This window comes from Halichoerus grypus, chromosome 1, assembly GCF_964656455.1.
Source record: "Halichoerus grypus chromosome 1, mHalGry1.hap1.1, whole genome shotgun sequence".
Taxonomy (NCBI): domain Eukaryota; kingdom Metazoa; phylum Chordata; class Mammalia; order Carnivora; family Phocidae; genus Halichoerus; species Halichoerus grypus.
In genome coordinates this window covers 100,551,296-100,559,277 of record NC_135712.1, presented here as the reverse complement: position 1 = coordinate 100,559,277, position 7,982 = coordinate 100,551,296, and the positions used below count along the sequence as shown (strand labels likewise).

Below are 7,982 nucleotides of genomic sequence, written 5' to 3'. Positions count from 1 at the left end.
TTCATGCCTTTAGGATCTTTTCTTTCCTCCTGTGTGCATATTTTCATTCCTTTTCTTGTGTAAATACATTCACAACTTTGCTATTTTCCCAATCATTCGATTCACTTACCCCTTTTCTGCACCAAAAAGCTATGTGGTCCAGAGAAAGAATCTCCTCCAGCACTTGGGGAGTCTGAGAAGACTTCATTGTGTCACAGATTTCACATTATTAGGCCCCTTGAATGGCCGCCTGTCCACTTCAAAACATTGATCTCTTGACTGCAATCTTCCCACATATGAATATATTCATTTCTACTCTGGTGCCTGCTTTTTCCTTCAGGTAGGAAGCCTTTGTAGCACATAGTATATGTGATCGACTCTGTACTTTTTAAGATACCTTCCCCACTTTATTTTCAAAACTCTCCTTAACATCCGTTTTCTTTATTCAATTTTGCCAGTGAATTTTTCCTGACTCCCTTTCTCATATGCTTCTCTGTAGCAGGGCATTTTAAACATTATTTTATGCAATTGATATAATTCTAATGATATGTGCAAAACAGTGATACAGTCAGATTCTATTTTAAAAGCACAAAGACATTTGTTAATAAATATAATTCGACTCTGAATACATTTGCACACATGCATTTATTATGAAAATTAGAACCCCCATGCCTAATTGACCATTATGTAGGTCTCAGTTTTCATCTTGTATATCTGTTTAAGGTGGTTACACCCAGAGATATTTTTTTATGCTATAGTTCCACTTTAGAGATACTGAAGATACAGCTTTGTTCCTCCCTTCAGCAACTAGCAGGACACTGAAGACCAAACTACCTCCCCACAATGCAGCTTACTGTCTACTTAACATGATTTTACTATTCCATTGCCTTCATTAGCATAATCTTTTTATTCTAGGAGCCTTTTGATCAGGGAAACTTCCAGAAAGACCCATTCATTCTTCAGTGGGAAAGATCAACTGTTGAAGCCCCAAACTCCCAAACCTTTGGCCTTAAAATCCTTATCCTGCTGTTTCTAGCAATTCTAAACTGTGATATTACCGTCTGTGCACAAAGAATCCTAATCATTCCCTTGCACTGAAAGGTCCAATGAAACCAAACTTCAAATTCTCCATAAATTCTGACCTTGCCTTTTCCCCTCTGAGACACAGAAATCTTTGTCAGTCTTTACCACAGTGAGCAAAAAATTCAGAATTGTCATATCAACAGAGGTTGTGTTGGTGATATTTGGGGAGCTGGTATTCCATTGCACTTTACACATAGCTGATGCTCCATAAGTTAAGTTAGAAGAACAAGCAAGCAAACAACTCAGTATTTGCTAAAAAATAAACCTTTATAAGTTTTGGTAATTACAAAATGTTAATGCATTTGGACTCTGGAAGTTAGCCATTGGAGCACAAAGGCCATGGTTTAAGCTGACACAAACTTATTTAATGTTAGTGTGCAAGTGCTAAGTAACAGTGAGTGTTAAGTGACAAAACAGCTCATATTTCACTTTGTGATTGGAGTGCACTTTGATACTTGTTTCATGAAAGCCTTTGTAAGTTATAGGCAGAGGTTAACAGTAATCGCATTTTTTTCTTCCTCTGGTTTTAATAAATGCCTTTAGGGCATTTCATTCTGTTAAATCAAGCAGCAGACAAAAATGTAATGCACTGCTAACCTCTAAAGTGTGTGAAAAACTTAGTTCATAAAATATGTATGAGGAACACAGCGTTGCAATGATAATGATACTTCCTTTCCGGGTTATTCTGCTGAAGGAGTTGATGCATCAGCGTCTCTAGTTCTTGATTTCTTTTGATTGGAGTTGCTCTTACTTCATATTGTATTTAGTTTTCAATGAATTTTCTATTAGCATACACAGACATACAATGGTTGTTTCGGGGGAGGGGGTACCAGTTGCCATGGCTATAGATTTGTTGTATTAGGAACACTTAGAAATAGCATTCTTCTCTAGAAAGGAATATTTAAAAAAGGAATTAGTGTATATTGAAACATCAAATTTTTGTGTATATGAGTGAAAAATATGTCATTGTTTTGATCTAATTCTATTATGGTAAATGTGCATTCATATGGGATAGTTTCTTATATATATTCTATTAAGAGCCACCTGTGCCTTTTTACGTGAATGAATGTTTTACATTCTCTGCAATGGGGGAAAAACAACAACAACATACTCAATATGTTTGTAAATAAACTTACGGCATGAAAAAAAAAAATACATTCTCCACAATGTATCTTTCCTTTTTTGGTGAAAAACTATAAAACCATAGCTTCTGAGTCTCCGCCGAGAGTCGCCGCGGTTTCCTGCTTCAACAGTGCTTGGACGGAACCCGGCGCTCGTCCCCCACCCTGGCGGGCGTTCAGAGCCAGCGCTTCGCCATCTCCTCCTAGCGCCCTCGGACTGCCCCAAGGCCCCCGCCGCTCCAGCGCCGCGCAGCCGCCGCTCGCCGCCGCCTCTTTTCAGCCACCGCCATGACGACCGCGTCCCCCTCGCCGGTCCTTCGGAACCACCACCAGGACTCGGAGGCCGCCATCAACTGCCAGATCAACCTGGAGCTCTACGCCTCCTACGTCTACCTGTCCATGTCTTACTACTTTGACCGCGATGATGTGGCTTTGAAGAACTTTACCAAATATTTTCTTCACCAATCTCATGAGGAGAGGGAACATGCTGAGAAACTGATGAAGCTGCAGAACCAACGAGGTGGCCGAATCTTCCTTCAGGATATCAAGAAACCAGACCGTGATGATTGGGAGAACGGGCTGAATGCAATGGAGTGTGCATTACACTTGGAAAAGAGCGTGAATCAGTCACTACTGGAACTGCACAAACTGGCCACTGATAAAAGTGACCCCCATTTGTGTGACTTCATTGAGACTCATTACCTGCATGAGCAGGTGAAATCCATCAAAGAATTGGGTGACCACGTAATCAACCTGCGCAAGATGGGGGCTCCCGAATCTGGCATGGCAGAGTATCTCTTTGACAAGCACACCTTGGGAAACAGTGATAGTGAGAGCTAAGCCTTAGGCTGTCTTCCCATAGCCACAAGGGTGACTTCCCTCGTCACCAAGGCAGTGCATGCATGTTGGGGTTACCTTTACCTTTTCTATAAGTTGTACCAAAACATCTACTTAACTTCTTTCATTTGTACCATTCTTCAAATAAAGTAATTTGGTACCCCCCAAAAAAATAAAAACAACAACAACAACAACAACAACAAAAACCATAGCTTCTGCTTCTTCACTACTCGGTCATTATATTATCTCCACAGGAGACAGATACACTTGTTTGATGGTATGTTTGGAATTATAAGTACGCTAATCCCATTTTAAAATATAAGCTTACTTGACATAGGGTCACTAATTTATAGTACATGAAAAATAAGATAGAAACATGGATGATATCTTGATAAATTCTTTCTTCATTTATAGTAGGTACATATAACTGAAGAATGCTTTTAAAAAATTAAGGAGCAGGGCACCTGGGGGGGCTCAGTCAGTTACATGTCTGATTCTTGATTTTGGCTCAGGTCATGATCTCAGGTGTGATTGAGCCCCAGTCTGGCTCTGCACTCAGTGGGGATTCTGCTTGAGATTCTCTTTGTTCCTTCCCCCCCTTGCTTGTGTGTGCTTTTTTTTCCCCTCTCTCTCTAAATAAATAAAATCTTAAGTAAGGAGCAATTTAAATTTCCTCTGAAATTTTTAAGGCAAGATTAACATCTGGATCAGAAAAAAATTATTCCTGGATGTATAGTTAAGAATAAACTTTACTCGGGGCGCCTGGGTGGCTCAGTCGTTAAGCGTCTGCCTTCGGCTCAGGTCATGATCCCAGGATCCTGGGATTGAGCCCCGCATCGGGCTCCCTGCTCGGCGGGAAGCCTGCTTCTCCCTCTCCCACTCCCCCTGCTTGTGTTCCCTCTCTCACTATCTCTCTCTCTCTCTGTTGAAAAATAAATAAAATCTTAAAAAAAAAAAAAAAGAATAAACTTTACTGTGTCCCCCCCCCCCCAAAAAAGGTCTGGACTTTGCCTTCAGCAAAGGAAGTGATCTCTGAGCCCTTAGAATGCTCTGCCTAAGGAGAGTACCTTTGTTTACTTAGGGTCCTGGATCACACCAGATAGTCTAACAATATGATTTATTGTGAGGGCTTTGGGCCCCACAATATGAGCTCTATCAGGAGACTACAGGTCCATCACATGGGCAGTCAACCATGTTTACATGCTAGAGCCCTAATAAAACTCTGTACACCCAAGCTCAGGTGAGCTTCCCTGGTTGGCAATTCTCCATGCATGTTATCACACATCATTGCTGGGAGAATTTAGCATTTCCCACAACTCCAGTGGAAGAGGACACATGGAAGTTCAGTGTGTGTGACTTTTCTGGGCTCTGTTCCATCTGTCTCTTCTCTTGGCTGATTTTAATCTGTATCCTTTCATATTATAAACCATAACAATGAGCATAACAGCTTTCAGTGACTTACTTGAGTCCATCTAGAAAATTATTAAAGTTGAGGGTGGTCTTGGGAACCCTGGAATTGCAATTGATGTCGGAGTGAGGGTGGTCTTGGGACTGCCCCCTAACTTCGTGCTGATGATTTATTACAACAGGCCTTCCAGGGATGTAGAAGAGATAGCATTTCCTCTCTCTGGCATTTATTGTAACCATCTAGCTTTAAAATGGTAGTTTATAATCTCAGTTTTTTCCTAAATCAGAATGGCCTGTAAGTCAGTCCAAATAACTGGAGTTTCTCAATATTATGGGTTTTCATATAGTCAGCATACAAAGGTAAAATTTTTGATGTTACCCCTCTGTGCAAATTAGGGTTTTGACATGTCTGATGTTCATTTTATTTTAACTGAGAATTTCCAAACTTTGCATGATAGTTCACTCTAAGACCTTTAGAGTCAAAATCTCATAAGGCTCTCATCTCCTATAGATGGTGCTAGGCATTGTGTTACGGGAGTTGGCTAATAATATTTTCAGCATATAAATAAGAGAAATGCCAAAATATCATTTTAGTTTCTTATATCTGTTCCTTCCTCTTGACTACTGATCATAATAATTTTTAAACTGAGGCTTAAGGGAAAGAGTATGCTATAGTTTGGGGTCAGGGTCTCCCATCATAGCCTTGCTGTAACTAATTCCTTAAACTTTCTTGCCATCAGATTCTCCAAAAGCTTGCTTGTTTCTCTGTGAGCACTCCCTGGTCTCATGCATACCATACAACCTGCCTCTGTCTTCAAGTCCTTGCTCTTTCTGTAATAGTATGTACCCATAAAATTTCAAGACACACTAATGGTTATCTGCCACTGAGATGGAAAAGAAAGAACTTTGTACATGAGAGCCATTGAATCAAAGTAGTTTGATGAAGAACGTACTATAGCTGAAATATTGAGAGAAGAATTCTTAAAAAGTCATTAGCTAGATGGACATCTTGGCTCCTTCCATAGTTTGGCTATTGGGGATATTACTGCTATAAACATCGAGGTGCACGTACCCCTTCGGATCCCTACATTTGTATCTTTGGGGTAAATACCCAGTAGTTCAATTGCTGGATCATAGGGTAGCTCTATTTTCAACTTTTTGAGGAATTGCCATACTGTTTTCCAGAGTGGCTGCACCAGCTTGCATTCCCACCAACAGTGTAGGAGGGTTCCCCTTTCTCCACATCCCCACCAACATCTGTCGTTTTCTGACTTGTTAATTTTAGCCATTCTGACTGGTGTGAGGTGGTATCTCATTGAGGTTTTGATTTGGATTTCCCTGATGCTGAGCGATGTTGAGCACTTTTTCATGGGTCTGTTGGCCATTTGGATGTCTTCTTTGGAAAAATGTCTGTTCATGTCTTCTGCCCATTTCTTGATTGGATCATTTGCTCTTTGGGTGTTGAGTTTAAGAGTTCTTTATAGATTTTGGATACTAGCTCTTTATCTGATATGTCATTTGCAAATATCTTCTCCCATTCTGTCGGGTGTCTTTTGGTTTTGTGGACTGTTTCCTTTGCTGTGCAAAAGCTTTTATCTTGATGAAGTCCCAATAGTTCATTTTTGCCCTTGCTTCCCTTGCCTTTGGTGATGTTTCTAGGAAGCAGTTGCTGCGGCTGAGGTCGAAGAGGTTGCTGCCTGTGTTCTCCTTTAGGATTTTGATGGACTCCTGTCTCACATTTAGGTCTTTCATCCATTTTGAGTCTATTTTTGTGTGTGGTGTAAGGAAATGGTCCAGTTTCATTCTTCTGCATGTGGCTGTCCAATTTTCCCAACACCGTTTGTTGAAGAGACTGTCATTTTTCCATTGGACATTCTTTCCTGCTTTGTTGAAGATGAGTTGACCATAGAGTTGAGGGTCCATTTCTGGGCTCTCTATTCTGTTCCATTGATCTATGCATCTGTTTTTGTGCTAGTACCATACTGTCTTGATGATTACACCTTTGTAATAGAGCTTGAAGTCCGGAATTGTGATGCCACCAGCTTTGCTTTTCTTTTTCAACATTCCTCTGGCTCTTCGGGGTCTTTTCTGGTTCCATACAAATTTTAGGATTATTTGTTCCATTTCTTTGAAAAAAGTGGATGGTATTTTGAGAGGGATTGCATGAAATGTGTAGATTACTCTAGATAGCATTGGTATCTTCACAATATTTGTTCTTCCAATCCATGAGCATGGAATGTTTTTCCATTTCTTTGTGTCTTCCTCAATTTCTTTCATGAGTATTTTATAGTTTTCTGAGTACAGATTCTTTGCCTCTTTGGTTAGATTTATTCCGAGGTATCTTATGGTTTTGGGTGCAATTGTAAATGGGATCGACTCCTTAATTTCTCTTTCTTCTGTCTTGTTGTTGGTGTATAGGAATGCCACTGATTTGTGTGCATTGATTTTATATCCTGCCACTTTACTGAATTCCTGTATGAGTTCTAGCAGTTTTGGGGTGGAGTCTTTTGGGTTTTCCACATAAAGTATCATATCATCTGCAAAGAGTGAGAGTTTGACTTCTTCTTTGCCGATTCGGATGCCTATTTCTTTTTGTTGTCTGATTGCTGTGGCTAGGACTTCTAATACCATGCTGAATATCAGTGGTGATAGTGGACATCCCTGCCATGTTCCTGACCTTAGGGGGAAAGCTCTCAGTTTTTTCCCATTGAGAATGATATTTGCTGTTGGTTTTTCATAGATGGCTTTTATGATACTGAGGTATGTACCCTCTATCCTTACACTTGAAGAGTTTTGATCAAGAAAGGATGCTATACTTTGTCAAATGCTTTTTCTGCATCTATTGAGAGGATCATATGGTTCTTGTTCTTTCTTTTATTAATGTGTTGTATCACATTGATTGATTTGTGGATGTTGAACCAAACTTGCAGCCCAGGAATAAATCCCACTTGATTGTGGTGAATAATCCTTTTAATGTACTGTTGGATCCTATTGGCTAGTATTTTGGTGAGAATTTTTGCATCCATGTTCATCAGGGATATTGGTCTGTAATTCTTTTTGATGGGGTCTTTGATTTTGGGATCAAGGTAATGCTGGCCTCATGAGTTTGGAAGTTTTCCTTCCATTTCTATTTTTTGGAACAGTTTCAGAAGAATAGGTATCTATATACAATGGAATATTATGCAGCCATCAAAAAGACTGAAATCTTGCCATTTGCAACGACATGGATGGAACTGGAGGGTATTATGCTAAGTGAAATAAGTCAATCAGAGAAAGGCATGTATCATACGATCTCACTGATATGAGGAATTCTTAATCTCAGGAAACAAATTGAGGGTTGCTAGAGTAGTGGGGGGTGGGAGGGATGGGGTGGCTGGGTGATAGACATTGGGGAGGGTATGTGTTATGGTGAGCTCTGTCAATTGTATAAGACTGATGAATCACAGACCTGTACCTCTGAAACAAATAATACATTATATGTTAAAAAAAAAAAAAAAAGATAGTAGGAAGGGAAAAATGAAGGGGGGGAATCGGGGGGAGAGGAACCATGAGAGA

At 40.1% G+C, this 7,982-nt stretch overlaps 1 pseudogene; it reads left to right on the top strand.

The window, feature by feature from the left end:
* The first annotated feature begins 2,456 nt into the window (after positions 1-2,456).
* LOC118551444 (ferritin heavy chain pseudogene) lies at positions 2,457-3,181 on the top strand (annotated as a pseudogene).
* Positions 3,182-7,982: the final 4,801 nt, after the last annotated feature.